The following is a 25,817-nucleotide window of genomic DNA, read 5'->3' on the forward strand; positions in this document are numbered from 1 at the left end:
TTTGAGACATTACTCCCTTGGAGGAGAGTGCGCATTGTGACTGTTGTATTCAATCCCGATGCAATTTCTGTGTTTCATCAACGCTCTGATAGTCCACACATTACAGAATGCCCCCTGATGTGCATCGGAAACTACTACTGGTCTTCCAGGGAACGATCAAAGCGTAGACTGTTTGAGACATTACTCCCATGGAGGAAAGTGCGCATGGTGACTGTTGTATTCAATCCTAATGCAATATCTGTGTTTCATCAACACACTGATAGTCCACACATTACAGAATGCCCCCAGAGGTGCATCGGAAACTACTACTGGTCTTCCAGGGAACGATCAAAGCGTAAACTGTTTGAGACATTACTCCCATGGAGGAAAGTGCGCATATTGACTGTTGTATTCAATCCCGATGCAATATCTGTGTTTCATCAACACTCGGATAGTCCACAGATTACAGAATGCCTCCAGATGTGCATCGGAAACTACTACTGGTCTTCCAGGGAACGATCAATACGTAAACTGATTGAGACATTACTCCCATGGAGGAAAGTGCGCATGGTTACTGTTGTATTCAATCCCGATGCAATTTCTGTGTTTCATCAAGACTCTGATAGTCCACAGATTACAGAATGCCTCCAGATGTGCAGCGGAAACTGCTACTGGTCTTCCAGGGAAAGATCAAAGCGTAGACTGTTTGTGACATTACTCCTTTGGAGGAAAGTGCGCATGGTGACTGTTGTATTCAATCCTGATGCAATTTCTGTGTTTCTTCAACACTCTGATAGTCCACAGATTACAGAAAGCCTCCAGATGTGCATCGGAGACTACTACTGGTCTTCCAGGGAACGATCAAAGCGTAGACTAATTGAGACATTACTCCTATGGAGCAAAGTGCTCATGGTGACTGTTGTATTCAATCCCGATGCAATATCTGTGTTTCATCAACACTCTGATAGTCCACACATTACAGAATGCCCCCAGATGTGCATCGGAAAGTACTACTGGTCTTCCAGGGAACGATCAAATCGTAAATTGTTTGAGACATTACTCCCATGGAGGGAAGTGCGCATGGTGACTGTTGTATTCAATCCCGATGCAATTTCTGTGTTTCATCAACACTCTCATAGTCCTCAGATTACAGAATGCCTACAGATGTGCATCGGAAACTACTACTGTTCTTCCAGGGAACGATCAAAGCGTAGACTGTTTGAGACATTACTCCCATGGAGGAATGTGCGCATGGTGACTGTTGTATTCGTCCCGATGCAATTTCTGTGTTTCATCAACACTTTGAAGATCCACAGATTACAGAATACCTCCAGATGTGCATCGGAAACAACTACTGGTCTTGCAGGGAACGATAGAACCGTAGACTGGTTGAGACATTACTCCCATGGAGGAAAGTGCGCATGGTGACTGTTGTACTCAATCCCGATGCAATTTCTGTGTTTCATCGACACTACGATAGTCCAAACATTACAGAATGCCCCCAGAGGTGCATCGGAAACTACTACTGGTCTTCCAGGGAACGATCAAAGCGTAAACTGTTTGAGACATTTCTCCAATGGAGGAAAGTGCGCATGGTGACTGTTGTACTCAATCCCGATGCAATTTCTGTGTTTCATCAACACCCTGATAGTCCACAGATTACAGACTGCCTCCAGATGTGCAGCGGAAACTGCTACTGGTCTTCCAGGGAAAGATCAAAGCGTAGACTGTATGTGACATTACTCCCGTAAAGGAAAGTGGGCATGGTGACTGTTGTATGCAATCCCGATGCAATTTCTGTGTTTCATCAACACTTTGAAGGTCCACAGATTACGGAATGCCTCCAGATGTGCATCGGAAACTACTACTGTACTTCCAAGGAACGATCAAAGCGTAGACTGTTTGAGACATTACTCCCATGGAGGAAAGTGCGCATGGTGACTGTTGTATTCAATCCCGACGCAATCAATCTGATTCATCAACACTTTGAATGTCCACAGATTACAGAATGACTCCAGATGTGCATCGGAAACTACTACTGGTCATCCTGGGAACGATCAAACCGTAGACTGTTTAAGACATTACTGGTATGGAGGAAAGTGCGCATGGTGACTGTTGTATTCAATCCCGATGCAATTTCTGTGTTTCATCAACACTCGGATAGTCCACAGATTACAGAATGCCTCCTGATGTGCATCGGAAACTACTACTGGTCTTGCAGGAAACGATTAAATCGTAGACTGTTTGAGACATTACTCCCATGAAGGAAAGTGCGCATGGTGACTGTTGTACTCAATCCCGATGCAATTTCTGTGTTTCAACAACACCCTGATAGTCCCCAGATTACAGAATGCCTCCAGATGTGCAGCGGAAACTGATACTGGTCTTCCAGGGAAAGATCAAAGCGTAGACTGTTTGTGACATAACTCCCGTGGAGGAAAGTGCGCATGGTGACTGTTGTATTCCATCCCGATGCTATTTCTGTGTTTCATCAACTCTTTGAAGGTCCACAGATTACAGAATGCCTCCAGATATGCATCGGAAACTACTACTGTTCTTCCAGGGAACAATCAAAGCGTAGACTGTTTGAGACATTACTCCCATGGAGGAAAGTGCGCATTGTGACTGTTGTATTCAATCATGATGCAATTTCTGTGATTCATCAACACTTTGAATGTCCACAGATTACAGAATGACTCCAGATGTGCATCGGAAAATACTACTGGTCATCCTGGGAACGATCAAAGCGTAGACTGTTTAAGACATTACTGCCATGGAGGAAAGTGCGCATGGTGACTGTTGTATTCAATCCCGATGCAATTTCTGTGTTTCATCAACGCTCTGATAGTCCACACATTACAGAATGCCCCCAGATGTGCATCGGAAACTACTACTGGTCTTCCAGGGACGATCAAAGCGTAGACTGTTTGAGACATTACTCCCATGGAGGAAAGTGCGCATGGTGACTGTTGTATTCAATCCCGATGCAATTTCTGTGTTTCATCAACACTTTCAATGTCCACAGATTACAGAATGACTCCAGATGTGCATCGGAAACTACTACTGGTCTTCCAGGGAATGATCAAAGCGTAGACTGTTTGAAACATTACTCCCATGGAGGAAAGTGCTCTGGTGACTGTTGTACTCAATCCCGATGGAGTTTCTGTGTTTCAACAACACTCTGATATTCCACAGATTACAGAATGCCTCCAGATGTGCATCGGAAACTACTACTGGTCTTCGAGGGAACGATCAAAGCGTAAACTGTTTGAGACATTACTCCCATGGAGGAAAGTGCGCATGGTGACTGTTGTATTCAATCCTAATGCAATATCTGTGTTTCATCAACACACTGATAGTCCACACATTACAGAATGCCCCCAGAGGTGCATCGGAAACTACTACTGGTCTTCCAGGGAACGATAAAATCGTAAACTGTTTGAGACATTACTCCCATGGAGGAAAGTGCGCATGGTGACTGTTGTATTCAATCCTTTTGCAATTTCTGTGTTTCATCAACACTCTGATAGTCGACACATTACAGAATGGTCTCAGATGTGCATCGGGAACTACTACTGGTCTTCCAGGGAACGATCAAAGCGTAAACTGGTTGAGACATTACTCCCGTGGAGGAAAGTGCGCATGGTGACTGTTGTATTCAATCCCGATGCAATTTCTGTGTTTCATCAACACTCTGATAGTCCACAGAATAGGGAATGACACCAGATGTGCAGCGGAAACTGCTACTGGTCTTGCAGGGAACGATCAAAGCGTAGACTGTTTGTGACATTACTCCCATGAAGGAAAGTGCGCATGGTGACTGTTGTACTCAATCCCGATGCTATTTCTGTGTTTCATCAACACCCTGATAGTCCACAGATTACAGAATGCCTCCAGATGTGCATCGGAAACTACTACTGTTCTTCCAGGGAACGATCAAAGCGTAGACTGTTTGAGACATTACTCCCATGGAGGAAAGTGCGCATGGTGACTGTTGTATTCAATCCCGATGCAATTTCTGTGATTCATCAACACTTTGAATGTCCACAGATTACAGAATGACTCCAGATGTGCATCGGAAACTACTACTGGTCATCCTGGGAACGATCAAAGCGTAGATTGTTTAAGACATTACTGCCATGGAGGAAAGTGCGCATGGTGACTGTTGTATTCAATCCCGATGCAATTTCTGTGTTTCATCAACGCTCTGATAGTCCACACATTAGAGAATACCCCCAGATGTGCATCGGAAACTACTACTGGTCTTCCAGGGAACGATCAAAGCGTAGACTCTTTGAGACATTACTCCCATGGAGGAAAGTGCGAATGGTGACTGTTGTATTCAATCCCGATGCAATTTCTGTGTTTCATCAACACTTTGAAAGTCCACAGATTACAGAATGCCACCAGATGTGCATCGGAAACTACTACTGGTCTTGCAGGGAACGATCAAAGCGTAGACTCTTTGAGACATTACTCCCATGGAGGAAAGTGCGCATGGTGACTGTTGTATTCAATCCCGATGCAATTTCTGTGTTTCATCAACACTCTGATAGTCCACACATTACAGAATGCCCACAGATGTGCATCGGAAACTACTACTGGTCTTCCAGGGAAAGATCAAAGCGTAGACAGTTTGTGACATAACTCCCGTGGAGGAAAGTGCGCATGGTGACTGTTGTATTCAATCCCGATGCAATTTCTGTGTTTCATCAACACACTGATAGTCCACACATTACAGAATGCCCCCAGAGGTGCATCGGAAACTACTACTGGTCTTCCAGGGAACAATCAAAGCGTAAACTGTTTGAGACATTACTCCCTTGGAGGAGAGTGCGCATTGTGACTGTTGTTTTCAATCCCGATGCAATTTCTGTGTTTCATCAACACTTTGAAGGTCCACAGATTACAGAATGCCTCCAGATGTGCATCGGAAACTACTTCAGTTCTTCCAGGGAACGATCAAAACGTAGACTGTTTGAGACATTACTCCCATGGAGGAAAGTGCGCATGGTGACTGTTGAATTCAATCCCGATGCAATTTCTGTGTTTCATCAACACTCTGATAGTCCACACATTACAGAATGCCCACAGATGTGCATCGGAAACTACTACTGGTCTTCCAGGGAACAATCAAAGCGTAAAATGTTTGAGACATTACTCCCTTGGAGGAGAGGGCGCATTGTGACTGTTGTATTCAATCCCGATGCAATTTCTGTGTTTCATCAACACTTTGAAGGTCCACAGATTACAGAATGCCTCAAGATGTGCATCGGAAACTACTTCTGTTCTTCCAGGGAACGATCAAAACGTAGACTGTTTGAGACATTACTCCCATGGAGGATAGTGCGCATGGTGACTGTTGTATTCAATCCCGATGCAATTTCTGTGTTTCATCAACACTCGAATAGTCCACAGATTACAGAATGCCTCCAGATGTGCATCGGAAACTACTACTGGTCTTCCAGGGAACGATCAAAACGTAAACTGATTGAGACAATACTCCCATGGAGGAAAGTGCGCATGGTGACTGTTGTATTCAATCCCGATGCAATTTCTGTGTTTCATCAACACTCTGATAGTCCACAGATTACAGAATGCCTCCAGATGTGCATCGGAAACTACTACTGGTCTTGCAGGGTACGATAGAAACGTAGACTGTTTGAGACATTACTCCCATGGAGGAAAGTGCGCATGGTGACTGTTGTACTCAGTCCCGATGCAATTTCTGTGTTTCATCAACACTCCGATAGTCCAAACATTACAGAATGCCCCCAGAGGTGCATCGGAAACTACTACTGATCTTCCAGGGAACGATCAAAGCGTAAACTGTTTGAGACATTACTCCCATGGAGGAATGTGCGCATGGTGACTGTTGTATTCGATCCCGATGCAATTTCTGTGTTTCATCAACACTTTGAAGGTCCACAGATTACAGAATGCCTCCAGATGTGCATCGGAACTACTACTGGTCTTGCAGGGAACGATAGAAACGTAGACTGTTTGAGACATTACTCCCATGGAGGAAAGTGCGCATGGTGACTGTTGTACTCAATCCCGATGCAATTTCTGTGTTTCATCAACACTCCGATAGTCCAAACATTACAGAATGCCCCCAGAGGTGCATCGGAAACTACTACTGGTCTTCCAGGGAACGATCAAAGCGTAAACTGTTTGAGACACTTCTCCCATGGAGGAAAGTGCGCATGGTGACTGTTGTACTCAATCCCGATGCAATTTCTGTGAATCATCAACACCCTGATAGTCCACAGATTACAGAATGCCTCCAGATGTGCAGCGGAAACTGCTACTGGTCTTCCAGGGAAAGATCAAAGCGTAGACTGTTTGTGACATTACTCCCGTGGAGGAAAGTGCGCATGGTGACTGTTGTATTCAATCCCGATGCAATTTCAGTGTTTCATCAACACTTTGAAGGTCCACTGATTACAAAATGCCTCCAGATGTGCATCGGTACTACTACTGTTCTTCCAGGGAACGATCAAAGCGTAGACTGTTTGAGACATTACTCACATGGAGGAAAGTGCGCATGGTGACTGTTGTATTCAATCCCGATGCAATCTCTCTGATTCATCAACACTTTGAATGTCCACAGATTACAGAATGACTCCAGATGTGCATCGGAAACTACTACTGGTCATCCTGGGAACGATCAAAGCGTAGACTGTTTCAGACATTACTGCCATGGAGGAAAGTCCGCATGGTGACTGTTGTATTCAATCCTAATGCAATATCTGTGTTTCATCAACACACTGATAGTCCACACATTACAGAATGCCCCCAGAGGTGCATCGGAAACTACTATTGGTCTTCCAGGGAACGATCAAAGCGTAAACTGTTTGAGACATTACTCCCATGGAGGAAAGTGCGCATGGTGACTGTTGTATTCAATCCCGATGCAATTTCTGTGTTTCATTAACACTCGGATAGTCCACAGATTACAGAATGCCTCCAGATGCGCATCGGAAGCTACTACTGGTCTTCCAGGGAACGATCAAAACGTAAACTGATTGAGACATTACTCGCATGGAGGAAAGTGCGCATGGTGACTGTTGTATTCAATCCCGATGCAATTTCTGTGTTTCATCAACACTTTGAAGGTCCAAAGATTACAGAATGCCTCTAGATGTTCATCGGAAACTACTACTGTTCTTCCAGGGAACGATCAAAGCGTAGAGAGTTTGAGACATTACTCCCATGGAGGAAAGTGCGCATGGTGACTGTTGTATTCAATCCCGATGCAATTTCTGTGTTTCATCAACACTTTGAAGGTCCACAGATTACACAATGACTCCAGATGTGCATCGGAAACTACTACTGGTCTTCCAGGGAACGATGAAAGCGTAGACTGTTTGAAACATTACTCCCATGGAGGAAAGTGCTCATGGTGACTGTTGTACTCATTCCCGATGCAATTTCTGTGTTTCAACAACACTCTGATAGTCCACAGATTACAGAATGCCTCCAGATGTGCATCGGAAACTACTACTGGTCTTCCAGGGAACGATCAAAACGTAAACTGATTGAGACAATACTCCCATGGAGGAAAGTGCGCATGGTGACTGTTGTATTCAATCCCGATGCAATTTCTGTGTTTCATCAACACTCTGATAGTCCACAGATTACAGAATGCCTCCAGATGTGCATCGGAAACTACTACTGGTCTTGCAGGGTACGATAGAAACGTAGACTGTTTGAGACATTACTCCCATGGAGGAAAGTGCGCATGGTGACTGTTGTACTCAATCCCGATGCAATTTCTGTGTTTCATCAACACTCCGATAGTCCAAACATTACAGAATGCCCCCAGAGGTGCATCGGAAACTACTACTGATCTTCCAGGGAACGATCAAAGCGTAAACTGTTTGAGACATTACTCCCATGGAGGAATGTGCGCATGGTGACTGTTGTATTCGATCCCGATGCAATTTCTGTGTTTCATCAACACTTTGAAGGTCCACAGATTACAGAATTCCTCCAGATGTGCATCGGAACTACTACTGGTCTTGCAGGGAACGATAGAAACGTAGACTGTTTGAGACATTACTCCCATGGAGGAAAGTGCGCATGGTGACTGTTGTACTCAATCCCGATGCAATTTCTGTGTTTCATCAACACTCCGATAGTCCAAACATTACAGAATGCCCCCAGAGGTGCATCGGAAACTACTACTGGTCTTCCAGGGAACGATCAAAGCGTAAACTGTTTGAGACACTTCTCCCATGGAGGAAAGTGCGCATGGTGACTGTTGTACTCAATCCCGATGCCATTTCTGTGAATCATCAACACCCTGATAGTCCACAGATTACAGAATGCCTCCAGATGTGCAGCGGAAACTGCTACTGGTCTTCCAGGGAAAGATCAAAGCGTAGACTGTTTGTGACATTACTCCCGTGGAGGAAAGTGCGCATGGTGACTGTTGTATTCAATCCCGATGCAATTTCAGTGTTTCATCAACACTTTGAAGGTCCACTGATTACAAAATGCCTCCAGATGTGCATCGGTACTACTACTGTTCTTCCAGGGAACGATCAAAGCGTAGACTGTTTGAGACATTACTCACATGGAGGAAAGTGCGCATGGTGACTGTTGTATTCAATCCCGATGCAATCTCTCTGATTCATCAACACTTTGAATGTCCACAGATTACAGAATGACTCCAGATGTGCATCGGAAACTACTACTGGTCATCCTGGGAACGATCAAAGCGTAGACTGTTTCAGACATTACTGCCATGGAGGAAAGTCCGCATGGTGACTGTTGTATTCAATCCTAATGCAATATCTGTGTTTCATCAACACACTGATAGTCCACACATTACAGAATGCCCCCAGAGGTGCATCGGAAACTACTATTGGTCTTCCAGGGAACGATCAAAGCGTAAACTGTTTGAGACATTACTCCCATGGAGGAAAGTGCGCATGGTGACTGTTGTATTCAATCCCGATGCAATTTCTGTGTTTCATTAACACTCGGATAGTCCACAGATTACAGAATGCCTCCAGATGTGCATCGGAAACTACTACTGGTCTTCCAGGGAACGATCAAAACGTAAACTGATTGAGACATTACTCGCATGGAGGAAAGTGCGCATGGTGACTGTTGTATTCAATCCTAATGCAATATCTGTGTTTCATCAACACACTGATAGTCCACACATTACAGAATGCCCCCAGAGGTGCATCGGAAACTACTACTGGTCTTCCAGGGAACGATCAAAGCGTAAACTGTTTGAGACATTACTCCTATGGAGGAAAGTGCGCATGGTGACTCTTGTATTCAATCCCGATGCAATTTCTGTGTTTCATCAACACTCTGATAGTCCACAGATTACAGAATGCCCCCAGATGTGCAGCGGAAACTGCTACTGGTCTTCCAGGGAAAGATCAAAGCATATACTGTTTGTAACATTACTCCCGTGGAGGAAAGTGCGCATGGTGACTGTTGTATTCAATCCTGATGCAATTTCTGTGTTTCTTCAACACTCTGATAGTCCACACATTACAGAATGCCCCCAGATGTGCATCGGAAACTACTACAAGTCTTCCAGGGAACGATCAAAGCGTAAACTGCTTGTGACATTACTCCCATGGAGCAAAGTGCGCATGGTGACTGTTGTACTCAATCCCGATGCAATTTCTGTGTTTAATCAACACTCTGATAGTCCACAGATTACAGAAAGCCTCCGGATGTGCATCGGAAACTACTACTGGTCTTCCAGGGAACGATCAAAGCGTAGAGTGATTGAGACATTACTCCTATGGAGGAAAGTGCGCATGGTGACTGTTGTATTCAATCCCGATGCAATTTCTGTGTTTCATCAACACTCGGATAGTCCACAGATTACAGAATGCCTCCAGATGTGCAGCGGAAACTACTACTGGTCTTCCAGGGAACGATCAAAGCGTAAACTGTTTGAGACATTACTCCCATGGAGGAATGTGCGCATGGTGACTTTTGTATTCAATCCCGATGCATATTCTGTGTTTCATCAACACTTTGAAGGTCCACAGATTACAGAATGCCTCCAGATGTGCATCGGAAACTACTACTGTTCTTCCAGGGAACGATGAAAGCGTAGAGAGTTTGAGACATTACTCCCATGGAGGAAAGTGCGCATGGTGACTGTTGTATTCAATCCCGATGCAATTTCTGTGTTTCATCAACACTTTGAAGGTCCACAGATTACAGAATGCCTCTAGATGTTCATCGGAAACTACTACTGTTCTTCCAGGGAACGATGAAAGCGTAGAGAGTTTGAGACATTACTCCCATGGAGGAAAGTGCGCATGGTGACTGTTGTATTCAATCCCGATGCAATTTCTGTGTTTCATCAACACTTTGAAGGTCCACAGATTACATAATGATTCCAGATGTGCATCGGAAACTACTACTGGTCTTCCAGGGAACGATCAAAGCGTAGACTGTTTGAAACATTACTCCCATGGAGGAAAGTGCTCATGGTGACTGTTGTACTCATTCCCGATGCAATTTCTGTGTTTCAACAACACTCTGATTGTCCACAGATAACAGAATGCCTCCAGACGTGCACCGGAAACTACGACTGGTCTACCAGGGAACGATCAAAGCGTAAACTGTTTGAGACATTACTCCCATGGAGGAAAAAGAGCATGGTGACTGTTGTATTCAATCCTGATGCAATATCTGTGTTTCATCAACACACTGATAGTTGACACATTACAGAATAAACCCAGCGGTGCATCGGAAACTACTACTTGTCTTCCAGGGAACGATCAAAGCGTAAACTGTTTGAGACATTACTCCCATGGAGGAAAGTGCGCATGGTGACTGTTGTATTCAATCCCGATGCATTTTCTGTGTTTCATCAACACTCGGATAGTCCACAGATTACAGAATGCCTCCAGATGTGCATCGGAAACTACTACTGGTCTTACAGGGAACGATCAAAACGTAAACTGATTGAGACATGACTCCCATGGGGGAAAGTGCGCATGGTGACTGTTGTATTCAATCCTGATGCAATTTCTGTTTTTCATCAACACTTTGAAGGTCCACAGATTACAGAATGCCTCCAGATGTGCATCGGATACTACTACTGGTCTTGCAGGGAACGATCAAAGCGTAGACTGTTTGAGACATTACTCCCATGAAGGAAAGTGCGCATGGTGGCTGTCGTACTCAATCCCGATGGAATTTCTATGTTTCATCAACACTCTGATAGTCCACAGATTACAGAATGCCTCTAGATGTGCAGCGGAAACTGCTACTGGTCTTCCAGGGAAAGATCAAAGCGTAGACTGTTTGTGACATTACTCCCGTGGAGGAAAGTGCGCATGGTGACTGTTGTATTCAATCCCGATGCAATCTCTCTGATTCATCAACACTTTGAATGTCCACAGATTACAGAATGACTCCAGATGTGCATCGGAAACTACTACTGGTCATCCTGGGAACGATCAAAGCGTAGACTGTTTAAGACATTACTGCCATGGAGGAAAGTGCGCATGGTGACTGTTGTATTCAATCCTGATGCAATTTCTGTGTTTCATCAACACTCTGATAGTCCACAGATTACAGAATGCCTCCAGATGTGCAGCGGAAACTGCTACTGGTCTTCCAGGGAAAGATCGAAGCGTAGACTGTTTGTGACATTACTCCCATGGAGGAAAGTGCGCATGGTGACTGTTGTATTCAATCCCGATGCAATCTCTCTGATTCATCAACACTTTGAATGTCCACACATTACAGAATGCCCCCAGATGTGCATCGGAAACTACTACTGGTCTTCCAGGGAACGATCAAAGCGTAAACTGTTTGAGACATTACTCCCATGGAGGAAAGTGCCCATGGTGACTGTTATATTCAATCCTAATGCAATATCTGTGTTTCATCAACACACTGATAGTCCACACATTACAGAATGCCCCCAGAGGTGCATCGGAAACTACTACTGGTCTTCCAGGGAACGATCAAAGCGTAAACTGTTTGAGACATTACTCCCATGGAGGAAAGTGCGCATAAAGACTCTTGTATTCAATCCCGTTGCAATTTCTGTGTTTCATCAACACTCGGATAGTCCACAGATTACAGAATGCCTCCAGATGTTCATCGGAAACTACTACTGGTCTTCCAGGGAACGATCAAAACGTAAACTGATTGAGACCTTTCCCCCCATGGAGGAAAGTGCGCATGGTGACTGTTGTATTCAATCACGATGCAATTTCTGTGTTTCATCAACACTCTGATAGTCCACAGATTACAGAATGCCTCCAGATGTGCAGCGGAAACAGCTACTGGTCTTCCAGGGAAAGATCAAAACATAGACTGTTTGTGACATTACTCCCGTGGAGGAAAGTGCGCATGGTGACTGTTGTATTCATTCCTGATGCAATTTCTGTGTTTCTTCAACACTCTGATAGTCCACACATTACAGAATGCCCCCAGACGTGCATCGGAAACTACTACAAGTCTTCCAGGGAACGATCAAAGCGTAAACTGCTTGTGACCTTACTCCCATGTAGGAAAGTGCGCATGGTGACTGTTGTATTCAATCCCGATGCAATTTCTGTGTTTAATCAACACTCTGATAGTCCACAGATTACAGTAAGCCTCCGGAGGTGCATCGGAAACTACTACTGGTCTTCCAGGGAACGATCAAAGCGTAGAGTGATTGAGACATTACTCCTATGGAGGAAAGTGCGCATGGTGACTGTTGTATTCAATCCCGATGCAATTTCTGTGTTTCATCAACACTCGGATAGTCCACAGATTACAGAATGCCTCCAGATGTGCAGCGGAAACTACTACTGGTCTTCCAGGGAACGATCAAAGCGTAAACTGTTTGAGACATTACTCCCATGGAGGAATGTGCGCATGGTGACTGTTGTATTCAATCCCGATGCATATTCTGTGTTTCATCAACACTTTGAAGGTCCACAGATTACAGAATGCCTCCAGATGTGCATCGGAAACTACTACTGGTCTTGCAGGGAACGATAGAAACGTAGACTGTTTGAGACATTACTCCCATGGAGGAAAGTGCGCATGGTGACTGCTGTACTCAATCCCGATGCAATTTCTGCGTTTCATCAACACTCCGATAGTCCAAACATCACAGAATGCCCCCAGAGGTGCATCGGAAACTACTACTGGTCTTCCAGGGAACGATCAAAGCGTAAACTGTTTGAGACATTTCTCCCATGGAGGAAAGTGCGCATGGTGACTGTTGTATTCAATCCCGATGCAATTTCTGTGTTTCATCAACACTCGGATAGTCCACAGATTACAGAATTCCTCCTGATGTGCATCGGAAACTACTACTGGTCTTCCAGGGAACGAACAAAGCGTAAACTGATTGACACATTACTCCCATGGAGGAAAGTGCGCATGGTGACTGTTGTACTCAATCCCGATGCAATTTTTGTGTTTCATCAACACTCTGATAGTCCGCACATTACAGAATGCCCCCAGATGTGCATCGGAAACTACTACTGGTCTTCCAGGGAACGATCAAAGTGTAAACTGTTTGAGACATTACTCCCATGGAGGAAAGTGCGCATGGTGACTGTTGTATTCAATCCCGATTCAATTTCTGTGTTTCATCAACACTTTGAAGGTCCACAGATTACAGAATGCCACCAGATGCGCATCGGAAACTACTACTGGTCTTCCAGGGAACGATCAAAGCGTAAACTGTTTGAGACATTACTCCCAAGGAGGAATGTGCGCATGGTGACTGTTGTATTCAATCCCGATGCATATTCTGTGTTTCATCCACACTTTGAAGGTCCACAGATTACAGAATGCCTCCAGATGTGCATCGGAAACTACTACTGGTCTTACAGGGAACGATAGAAACGTAGACTGTTTGAGACATTACTCCCGTGGAGGAAAGTGCGCATGGTGACTGTTGTATTCAATCCTGATGCAATTTCTGTGTTTCTTCAACACTCTGATAGTCCACACATTACAGAATGCCCCCAGATGTGCATCGAAAACTACTACAAGTCTTCCAGGGAACGATCAAAGCGTAAACTGCTTGTGACTTTACTCCCATGGAGGAAAGTGCGCATGGTGACTGTTGTATTCAATCCCGATGCAATTTCTGTGTTTAATCAACACTCTGATAGTCCACAGATTACAGAAAGCCTACGGATGTGCATCGGAAACTACTACTGGTCTTCCAGGGAACGATCAAAGCGTAGACTGATTGAGACATTACTCCTATGGAGGAAAGTGCGCATGGTGACTGTTGTATTCAATCCCGATGCAATTTCTGTGTTTCATCAACACTCGGATAGTCCACAGATTACAGAATGCCTCCAGATGTGCAGCGGAAACTACTACTTTTATTCCAGGGAACGATCAAAGCGTAAACTGTTTGAGACATTACTCACATGGAGGAATGTGCGCATGGTGACTGTTGTATTCAATCCCGATGCATATTCTGTGTTTCATCAACACTTTGAAGGTCCACAGATTACAGAATGCCACCAGACGTGCATCGGAAACTACTACTGGTCTTGCAGGGAACGATCAAAGCGTAGACTCTTTGAGACATTACTCCCATGGAGGAAAGTGCGCATGGAGACTGTAGTACTCAATCCCGATGCAATTTCTGTGTTTCATCAACGCTCTGATAGTCCACACATTACAGAATGCCCCCAGATGTGCATCGGAAACTACTACTGGTCTTCCAGGGAACGATCAAAGCGTTAACTGTTTGAGACATTACTCCCATGGAGGAAAGTGCGCATAAAGACTCTTGTATTCAATCCCGTTGCAATTTCTGTGTTTCATCAACACTCGGATAGTCCACAGATTACAGAATGCCTCCAGATGTTCATCGGAAACTACTACTGGTCTTCCAGGGAACGATCAAAACGTAAACTGATTGAGACCTTTCCCCCCATGGAGGAAAGTGCGCATGGTGACTGTTGTATTCAATCACGATGCAATTTCTGTGTTTCATCAACACTCTGATAGTCCACAGATTACAGAATGCCTCCAGATGTGCAGCGGAAACTGCTACTGGTCTTCCAGGGAAAGATCAAAACATAGACTGTTTGTGACATTACTCCCGTGGAGGAAAGTGCGCATGGTGACTGTTGTATTCATTCCTGATGCAATTTCTGTGTTTCTTCAACACTCTGATAGTCCACACATTACAGAATGCCCCCAGATGTGCATCGGAAACTACTACAAGTCTTCCAGGGAACGATCAAAGCGTAAACTGCTTGTGACCTTAGTCCCATGGAGGAAAGTGCGCATGGTGACTGTTGTATTCAATCCCGATGCAATTTCTGTGTTTAATCAACACTCTGATAGTTCACAGATTACAGAAAGCCTCCGGATGTGCATCGGAAACTACTACTGGTCTTCCAGGGAACGATCAAAGCGTAGAGTGATTGAGACATTACTCCTATGGAGGAAAGTGCGCATGGTGACTGTTGTATTCAATCCCGATGCAATTTCTGTGTTTCATCAACACTCTGATAGTCCACAGATTACAGAATGCCTCCAGATGTGCAGCGGAAACTGCTACTGGTCTTCCAGGGAAAGATCAAAGCGTAGACTGTTAGTGACATTACTCCCGTGGAGGAAAGTGCGCATGGTGACTGTTGTATTCAATCCCGTTGCAATCTCTCTGATTCATCAACACTTTGAATGTCAACACATTACAGAATACCCCCAGATGTGCATCGGAAACTACTACTGGTCTTCCAGGGAACGATCAAAGCGTAAACCGTTTGAGACATTACTCCCATGGAGGAAAGTGCCCATGGTGACTGTTATATTCAATCCTAATGCAATATCTGTGTTTCATCAACACACTGATAGTCAACACATTACAGAATGCCCCCAGAGGTGCATCGGAAACTACTACTGGTCTTCCAGGGAACGATCAAAGCGTAAACTGTTTGAGACATTACTCCCATGGAGGAAAGTGCGCATAAAGACTCTTGTATTCAATCCCGTTTCAATTTCTGTGTTTCATCAACACTCGGATAGTCCACAGATTACAGAATGCCTCCAGATGTTCATCGGAAACTACTACTGGTCTTCCAGGGAACGATCAAAACGTAAACTGATTGAGACCTTTCCCCCCATGGAGGAAAGTGCGCATGGTGACTGTTGTATTCAATCACGATGCAATTTCTGTGTTTCATCAACACTCTGATAGTCCACAGATTACAGAATGCCTCCAGATGTGCAGCGGAAACTGCTACTGGTCTTCCAGGGAAAGATCAAAACATAGACTGTTTGTGACATTACTCCCGTGGAGGAAAGTGCGCATGGTGACTGTTGTATTCATTCCTGATGCAATTTCTGTGTTTCTTCAACACTCTGATAGTCCACACATTACAGAATGCCCCCAGATGTGCATCGGAAACTACTACAAGTCTTCCAGGGAACGATCAAAGCGTAAACTGCTTGTGACCTTACTCCCATGTAGGAAAGTGCGCATGGTGACTGTTGTATTCAATCCCGATGCAATTTCTGTGTTTAATCAACACTCTGATAGTCCACAGATTACAGAAAGCCTCCGGATGTGCATCGGAAACTACTACTGGTCTTCCAGGGAACGATCAAAGCGTAGAGTGATTGAGACATTACTCCTATGGAGGAAAGTGCGCATGGTGACTGTTGTATTCAATCCCGATGCAATTTCTGTGTTTCATCAACACTCGGATAGTCCACAGATTACAGAATGCCTCCAGATGTGCAGCGGAAACTACTACTGGTCTTCCAGGGAACGATCAAAGCGTAAACTGTTTGAGACATTACTCCCATGGAGGAAAGTGCGCATGGTGACTGTTGTATTCAATCCCGATGCATATTCTGTGTTTCATCAACACTTTGAAGGTCCACAGATTACAGAATGCCTCCAGATGTGCATCGGACACTACTACTGGTCTTGCAGGGAACGATAGAAACGTAGACTGTTTGAGACATTACTCCCATGGAGGAAAGTGCGCATGGTGACTGCTGTACTCAATCCCGATGCAATTTCTGTGTTTCATCAACACTCCGATAGTCCAAACATCACAGAATGCCCCCAGTGGTGCATCGGAAACTACTACTGGTCTTCCAGGGAACGATCAAAGCGTAAACTGTTTGAGACATTTCTCCCATGGAGGAAAGTGCGCATGGTGACTGTTGTATTCAATCCCGATGCAATTTCTGTGTTTCATCAACACTCGGATAGTCCACAGATTACAGAATTCCTCCTGATGTGCATCAGAAACTACTACTGGTCTTCCAGGGAACGAACAAAGCGTAAACTGATTGACACATTACTCCCATGGAGGAAAGTGCGCATGGTGACTGTTGTATTCAATCCCGATGCAATTTCTGTGTTTCATCAACACTCTGATAGTCCGCACATTACAGAATGCCCCCAGATGTGCATCGGAAACTACTACTGGTCTTCCAGGGAACGATCAAAGTGTAAACTGTTTGAGACATTACTCCCATGGAGGAAAGTGCGCATGGTGACTGTTGTATTCAATCCCGATTCAATTTCTGTGTTTCATCAACACTTTGAAGGTCCACAGATTACAGAATGCCACCAGATGCACATCGGAAACTACTACTGGTCTTCCAGGGAACGATCAAAGCGTAAACTGTTTGAGACATTACTCCCAAGGAGGAATGTGCGCATGGTGACTGTTGTATTCAATCCCGATGCATATTCTGTGTTTCATCCACACTCTGATAGTCCACACATTACAGAATGCCCCCAGATGTGCATCGGAAACTACTACAAGTCTTCCAGGGAACGATCAAAGCGTAAACTGCTTGTGACTTTACTCCCATGGAGGAAAGTGCGCATGGTGACTGTTGTATTCAATCCCGATGCAATTTCTGTGTTTAATCAACACTCTGATAGTCCACAGATTACAGAAAGCCTACGGATGTGCATCGGAAACTACTACTGGTCTTCCAGGGAACGATCAAAGCGTAGACTGATTGAGACATTACTCCTATGGAGGAAAGTGCGCATGGTGACTGTTGTATTCAATCCCGATGCAACTTCTGTGTTTCATCAACACTCGGATAGTCCACAGATTACAGAATGCCTCCAGATGTGCAGCGGAAACTACTACTTTTATTCCAGGGAACGATCAAAGCGTAAACTGTTTGAGACATTACTCCCATGGAGGAATGTGCGCATGGTGACTGTTGTATTCAATCCCGATGCATATTCTGTGTTTCATCAACACTTTGAAGGTCCACAGATTACAGAATGCCTCCAGATGTGCATCGGAAACTACTACTGGTCTTGCAGGGAACGATAGAAACGTAGACTGTTTGAGACATTACTCCCATGGAGGAAAGTGCGCATGGTGACTGCTGTACTCAATCCCGATGCAATTTCTGTGTTTCATCAACACTCCGATAGTCCAAACATTACAGAATGCCCCCAGGGGTGCATCGGAAGCTACTACTGCTCTTCCAGGGAACGATCAAAGCGTAAACTGTTTGAGACATTTCTCCCATGGAGGAAAGTGCGCATGGTGACTGTTGTATTCAATCCCGATGCAATTTCTGTGTTTCATCAACACTCGGATAGTCTACAGATTACAGAATTCCTCCTGATGTGCATCGGAAACTACTACTGGTCTTCCAGGGAACGAACAAAGCGTAAACTGATTGAGACATTACTCCCATGGAGGAAAGTGCGCATGGTGACTGTTGTATTCAATCCCGATGCAATTTCTGTGTTTCATTAACACTCGGATAGTCCACAGATTACAGAATGCCTCCAGATGTGCATCGGAAACTACTACTGGTCTTCCATTGAACGATCAAAACGTAAACTGATTGAGAAATTACTCCCATGGACTAAAGTGCGCATGGTGACTGTTGTATTCAATCCCGATGCAATTTCTGTGTTTCATTAACACTCGGATAGTCCACAGATTACAGAATGCCTCCAGATGTTCAGCGGAAACTGCTACTGGTCTTCCAGGGAAAGATCAAAGCGTAGACTCTTTGTGACATTACTCCCGTGGGGGAAAGTGCGCATGGTGACTGTTGTATTCAATCCCGATGCAATTTCTGTGTTTCATCAACACTTTGAAGGTCCACAGATTACAGAATGTCTCCAGATGTGCATCGGAAACTACTACTGGTCTTGCAGGAAACGATGGAAGCGTAGACTCTTTGAGACATTACTCCCATGGAGGAAAGTGCGCATGGTGACTGTAGTACTCAATCCCGATGCAATTTCTGTGTTTCATCAACACTCTGATTGTCCACACATTACAGAATGTCCCCAGATGTGCAACGGAAACTACTACTGGTCTTCCAGGGAACGAACAAAGCGTAGACTCTTTGAGACATTACTCCCATGGAGGAAAGTGCGCATGGTGACTGTAGTACTCAATCCCGATGCAATTTCTGTGTTTCATCAACACTCTGATTGTCCACACATTACAGAATGTCCCCAGATGTGCAACGGAAACTACTACTGGTCTTCCAGGGAACGATCAAAGCGTAAACTGTTTGAGACATTACTCCCATGGAGGAAAGTGCGCATGGTGACTGTTGTATTCAATCCCGATGCAATTTCTGCGTTTCATCAACACTCTGATAGTCCACACATTACAGAATGAACACAGATGTGCATCGGAAACTACTACTAGTCTTCCAGGGAACAATCAAAGCGTAAACTGTTTGAGACATTACTCCCTTTTAGGAGAGTGCGCATTGTGACTGTTGTATTAAATCCCGATGCAATTTCTGTGTTTCATCAACACTTTGAAGGTCCACAGATTACAGAATGCCTCTAGATGTTCATCGGAAACTACTACTGTTCCTCCAGGGAACGATCAATGCGTAGAGAGTTAGAGACATTACTCCCATGGAGGAAAGTGCGCATGGTGACTGTTGTATTCAATCCCGATGCAATTTCTGTGTTTCATCAACACTTTGAAGGTCCACAGATTACATAATGACTCCAGATGTGCATCAGAAACTACTACTGGTCTTCCAGGGAACGATCAAAACGTAAACTGATTGGGACATTACTCCCATGGAGGAAGGTGCGCATGGTGACTGTTGTATTCAATCACGATGCATTTTCTGTGTTTCATCAACACTCTGATAGTCCACAGATTACTGAATGCCTCCAGATGTGCAGCGGAAACTGGTACTGGTCTTCCAGGGAAAGATAAAAGCGTAGACTATTTGTGACATTACTCCCGTGGAGGAAAGTGCGCATGGTGACTGTTGTATTCAATCCTGATGCAATTTCTGTGTTTCTTCAACACTCTGATAGTCCACACATTACAGAATGCCCCCAGATGTGCATCGGAAACTACTACAAGTCTTCGAGGGAACGATCAAAGTGTAAACTGCTTGTGACTTTACTCCCATGGAGGAAAGTGCGCATGGTGACTGTTGTATTCAATCCCGATGCAATTTCTGTGTTTCATCAACACCTTGAATGTCCACAGATTACAGAATGCCCACAGATGTGCATCGGAAAGTACTACTGGTCTTCCAGGGAACAATCAAAGCGTAAACTGTTTGAGACATTACTCCCTTGGAGGAGAGTGCGCATTGTGACTGTTGTATTCAATCCCGATGCAATTTCTGTGTTTCAACAACACTCTGATAGTCCACAGATAACAGAATGCCTCCAGACGTGCACCGGAAACTACTACTGGTCTACCAGGGAACGATCAAAGCGTAAACTGTTTGAGACATTACTCCCATGGAGGAAAAAGAGCATGGTGACTGTTGTATTCAATCCTGATGCAATATCTGTGTTTCATCAACACACTGATAGTCCACACATTACAGAATGAACCCAGCGGTGCATCGGAAACTACTACTTGTCTTCAGGGAACGATCAAAGCGTAAACTGTTTGAGACATTACTCCCATGGAGGAAAGTGCGCATGGTGACTGTTGTATTCAATCCCGATGCATTTTCTGTGTGTCATCAACACTCGGATAGTCCACAGATTACAGAATGCCTCCAGATGTGCATCGGAAACTACTACTGGTCTTACAGGGAACGATCAAAACGTAAACTGATTGAGACATGACTCCCATGGGGGAAAGTGCGCATGGTGACTGTTGTATTCAATCCTGATGCAATTTCTGTTTTTCATCAACACTTTGAAGGTCCACAGATTACAGAATGCCTCCAGATGTGCATCGGAAACTACTACTTGTCTTGCAGGGAACGATCAAAGCGTAGACTGTTTGAGACATTATTCCCATGAAGGAAAGTGCGCATGGTGGCTGTCGTACTCAATCCCGATGCAATTTCTGTGTTTCATCAACACTCTGATAGTCCACAGATTACAGAATGCCTCCAGATGTGCAGCGGAAACTGCTACTGGTCTTCCAGGGAAAGATTAAAGCGTAGACTGTTTGTGACGTTACTCCCGTGGAGGAAAGTGCGCATGGTGACTGTTGTATTCAATCCCGATGCAATTTCTGTGTTTCATCAACACTTTGAAGGTCCACAGATCACAGAATGTCTCCAGATGTGCATCGGAAACTACTACTGGTCTACCAGGGAACGAACAAAGCGTAAACTGATTGAGACATTACTCCCATGGAGGAAAGTGCGCATGGTGACTGTTATATTCAATCCTGATGCAATTTCTGTGTTTCATCAACACTCTGATAGTCCGCACATTACAGAATGCCCCCAGATGTGCATCGGAAACTACTACTGGTCTTCCAGAGAACGATCAAAGCGTAAACTGTTTGAGACATTACTCCCATGGAGGAAAGTGCGCATGGTGACTGTTGTATTCAATCCCGATTCAATTTCTGTGTTTCATCAACACTTTGAAGGTCCACAGACTACAGAATGCCACCAGATGAGCATCGGAAACTACTACTGGCCTTGCAGGGAACGATCAAAGCGTAGACTGTTTGAGACATTACTCCCATGGAGGAATGTGCGCATGGTGACTGTTGTATTAAATCGCGATGCAATTTCTGTTTTTCATCAACATCTTGAATGTCCACAGATTACAGAATGCCCACAGATGTGCATTGGAAAGTACTACTGGTCTTCCAGGGAACAATCAAAGCGTAAACTGTTTGAGACATTACTTCCTTGGAGGAGAGTGCGCATTGTGACTGTTGTATTCAATCCCGATGCAATTTCTGTGTGTCATCAACACTTTGAAGGTCCACAGATTACAGAATGCCTCTAGATGTTCATCGGAAACTACTACTGTTCTTCCAGGGAACGATGAAAGCGTAGAGAGTTTGAGACATTACTCCCATGGAGGAAAGTGCGCATGGTGACTGTTGTATTCAATCCCGATGCAATTTCTGTGTTTCATCAACACTTTAAAGGTCGACAGATTACATAATGACTCCAGATGTGCATCGGAAACTACTACTGGTCTTCCAGGGAACGATCAAAGCGTAGACTGTTTGAAACATTACTCCCATGGAGGAAAGTGCTCATGGTGACTGTTGTACTCATTCTCGATGCAATTTCTGTGTTTCAACAACACTCTGATAGTCCACAGATAACAGAATGCCTCCAGACGTGCACCGGAAACTACGACTGGTCTACCAGGGAACGATCAAAGCGTAAACTGTTTGAGACATTACTCCCATGGAGGAAAAAGATCACGGTGACTGTTGTATTCAATCCTGATGCAATATCTGTGTTTCATCAACACACTGATAGTCCACACATTACAGAATGAACCCAGCGGTGCATCGGAAACTACTACTTGTCTTCCAGGGAACGATCAAAGCGTAAACTGTTTGAGACATTACTCCCATGGAGGAAAGTGCGCATGGTGACTGTTGTATTCAATCCCGATGCATTTTCTGTGTTTCATCAACACTCGGATAGTCCACAGATTACAGAATGCCTCCAGATGTGCATCGGAAACTACTACTGGTCTTACAGGGAACGATCAAAACGTAAACTGATTGAGACATGACTCCCATGGGGGAAAGTGCGCATGGTGACTGTTGTATTCAATCCTGATGCAATTTCTGTTTTTCATCAACACTTTGAAGGTCCACAGATTACAGAATGCCTCCAGATGTGCATCGGAAACTACTACTGGTCTTGTAGGGAACGATCAAAGCGTAGACTGTTTGAGACATTATTCCCATGAAGGAAAGTGCGCATGGTGGCTGTCGTACTCAATCCCGATGCAATTTCTGTGTTTCATCAACACTCTGATAGTCCACAGATTACAGAATGCCTCCAGATGTGCAGCGGAAACTGCTACTGGTCTTCCAGGGACAGATCAAAGCGTAGACTGTTTGTGACATTACTCCCGTGGAGGAAAGTGCGCATGGTGACTGTTGTATTCAATCCCGATGCAATTTCTGTGTTTCATCAACACTTTGAAGGTCCACAGATTACAGAATGTCTCCAGATGTGCATCGGAAACTACTACTGGTCTACCAGGAAACGAACAAAGCGTAGACAGCTTGAGACATTACTCCCATGGAGGAAAGTGCGCATGGTGACTGTTGTATTCAATCCCGATGCATTTTCTGTGTTTCATCAACACTCGGATAGTCCACAGATTACAGAATGCCTCCAGATGTGCATCGGAAACTACTACTGGTCTTACAGGGAACGATCAAAACGTAAACTGATTGAGACATGACTCCCATGGGGGAAAGTGCGCATGGTGACTGTTGTATTCAATCCTGATGCAATTTCTGTTTTTCATCAACACTTTGAAGGTCCACAGATTACAGAATGCCTCCAGATGTGCATCGGATACTACTACTGGTCTTGCAGGGAAAGATGAAAGCGTAGACTGTTTGAGACATTACTCCCATGAAGGAAAGTGCGCATGGTGAGTGTCGTACTCAATCCCGATGGAATTTCTATGTTTCATCAACACTCTGATAGTCCACAGATTACAGAATGCCTCCAGATGTGCAGCGGAAACTGCTACTGGTCTTCCAGGGAAAGATCAAAGCGTAGACTGTTTGTGACATTACTCCCGTGGAGGAAAGTGCGCATGGTGACTGTTGTATTCAATCCCGATGCAATCTCTCTGATTCATCAACACTTTGAATGTCCACAGATTACAGAATGACTCCAGATGTGCATCGGAAACTACTACTGGTCATCCTGGGAACGATCAAAGCGTAGACTGTTTAAGACGTTACTGCCATGGAGGAAAGTGCGCATGGTGAATGTTGTATTCAATCCCGATGAAATTTCTGTGTTTCATCAACGCTCTGATAGTCCACACATTACAGAATGCCCCCAGATGTGCATCGGAAACTACTACTGGTCTTCCAGGGAACGATCAAAGCGTAAACTGTTTGAGACATTACTCCCATGGAGGAAAGTGCGCATGGTGACTGTTGTATTCAATCCTAATGCAATATCTCTGTTTCATCAACACACTGATAGTCCACACATTACAGAATGCCCCCAGAGGTGCATCGGAAACTACTACTGGTCTTCCGGGGAACGATCAAAGCGTAAACTGATTGAGACCTTTCCCCCCATGGAGGAAAGTGCGCATGGTGACTGTTGTATTCAATCACGATGCAATTTCTGTGTTTCATCAACACTCTGATAGTCCACAGATTACAGAATGCCTCCAGATGTGCAGCGGAAACTGCTACTGGTCTTCCAGGGAAAGATCAAAGCATAGACTGTTTGTAACATTACTCCCGTGGAGGAAAGTGCGCATGGTGACTGTTGTATTCAATCCTGATGCAATTTCTGTGTTTCTTCAACACTCTGATAGTCCACACATTACAGAATGCCCCCAGATGTGCATCGGAAACTACTACAAGTCTTCCAGGGAACGATCAAAGCGTAAACTGCTTGTGACATTACTCCCATGGATGAAAGTGCGCATGGTGACTGTTGTATTCAATCCCGATGCAATTTCTGTGTTTAATCAACTCTCTGATAGTCCACAGATTACAGAAAGCCTCCGGATGTGCATCGGAAACTACTACTGGTCTTCCAGGGAACGATCAAAGCGTAGAGTGATTGAGACATTACTCCTATGGAGGAAAGTGCGCATGGTGACTGTTGTATTCAATCCCGATGCAATTTCTGTGTTTCATCAGCACTCGGATAGTCCACAGATTACAGAATGCCTCCAGATGTGCAGCGGAAACTACTACTGGTCTTTCAGGGAACGATCAAAGCGGAAACTGTTTGAGACATTACTCCCATGGAGGAATGTGCGCATGGTGACTGTTGTATTCAATCCCGATGCATATTCAGTGTTTCATCAACACTTTGAAGGTCCACAGATTACAGAATGCCTCTAGATGATCATCGGAAACTACTACTGTTCTTCCAGGGAACGATGAAAGCGTAGAGAGTTTGAGACATTACTCCTATGGAGGAAAGTGCGCATGGTGACTGTTGTATTCAATCCCGATGCAATTTCTGTGTTTCATCAACACTTTGAAGGTCCACAGATTACATAATGACTCCAGATGTGCATCGGAAACTACTACTGGTCTTCCAGGGAACGATCAAAGCGTAGACTGTTTGAAACATTACTCCCATGGAGGAAAGTGCTCATGGTGACTGTTGTACTCATTCCCGATGCAATTTCTGTGTTTCAACAACACTCTGATAGTCCACAGATAACAGAATGCCTCCAGACGTGCACCGGAATCTACGACTGGTCTACCAGGGAACGATCAAAGCGTAAACTGTTTGAGACATTACTCCCATGGAGGAAAAAGAGCATGGTAACTGTTGTATTCAATCCTGATGCAATATCTGTGTTTCATCAACACACTGATAGTTGACACATTACAGAATAAACCCAGCGGTGCATCGGAAACTACTACTTGTCTTCCAGGGAACGATCAAAGCGTAAACTG

Source organism: Schistocerca gregaria, chromosome 3 (assembly GCF_023897955.1).
Source record: "Schistocerca gregaria isolate iqSchGreg1 chromosome 3, iqSchGreg1.2, whole genome shotgun sequence".
Lineage (NCBI taxonomy): Eukaryota > Metazoa > Arthropoda > Insecta > Orthoptera > Acrididae > Schistocerca > Schistocerca gregaria.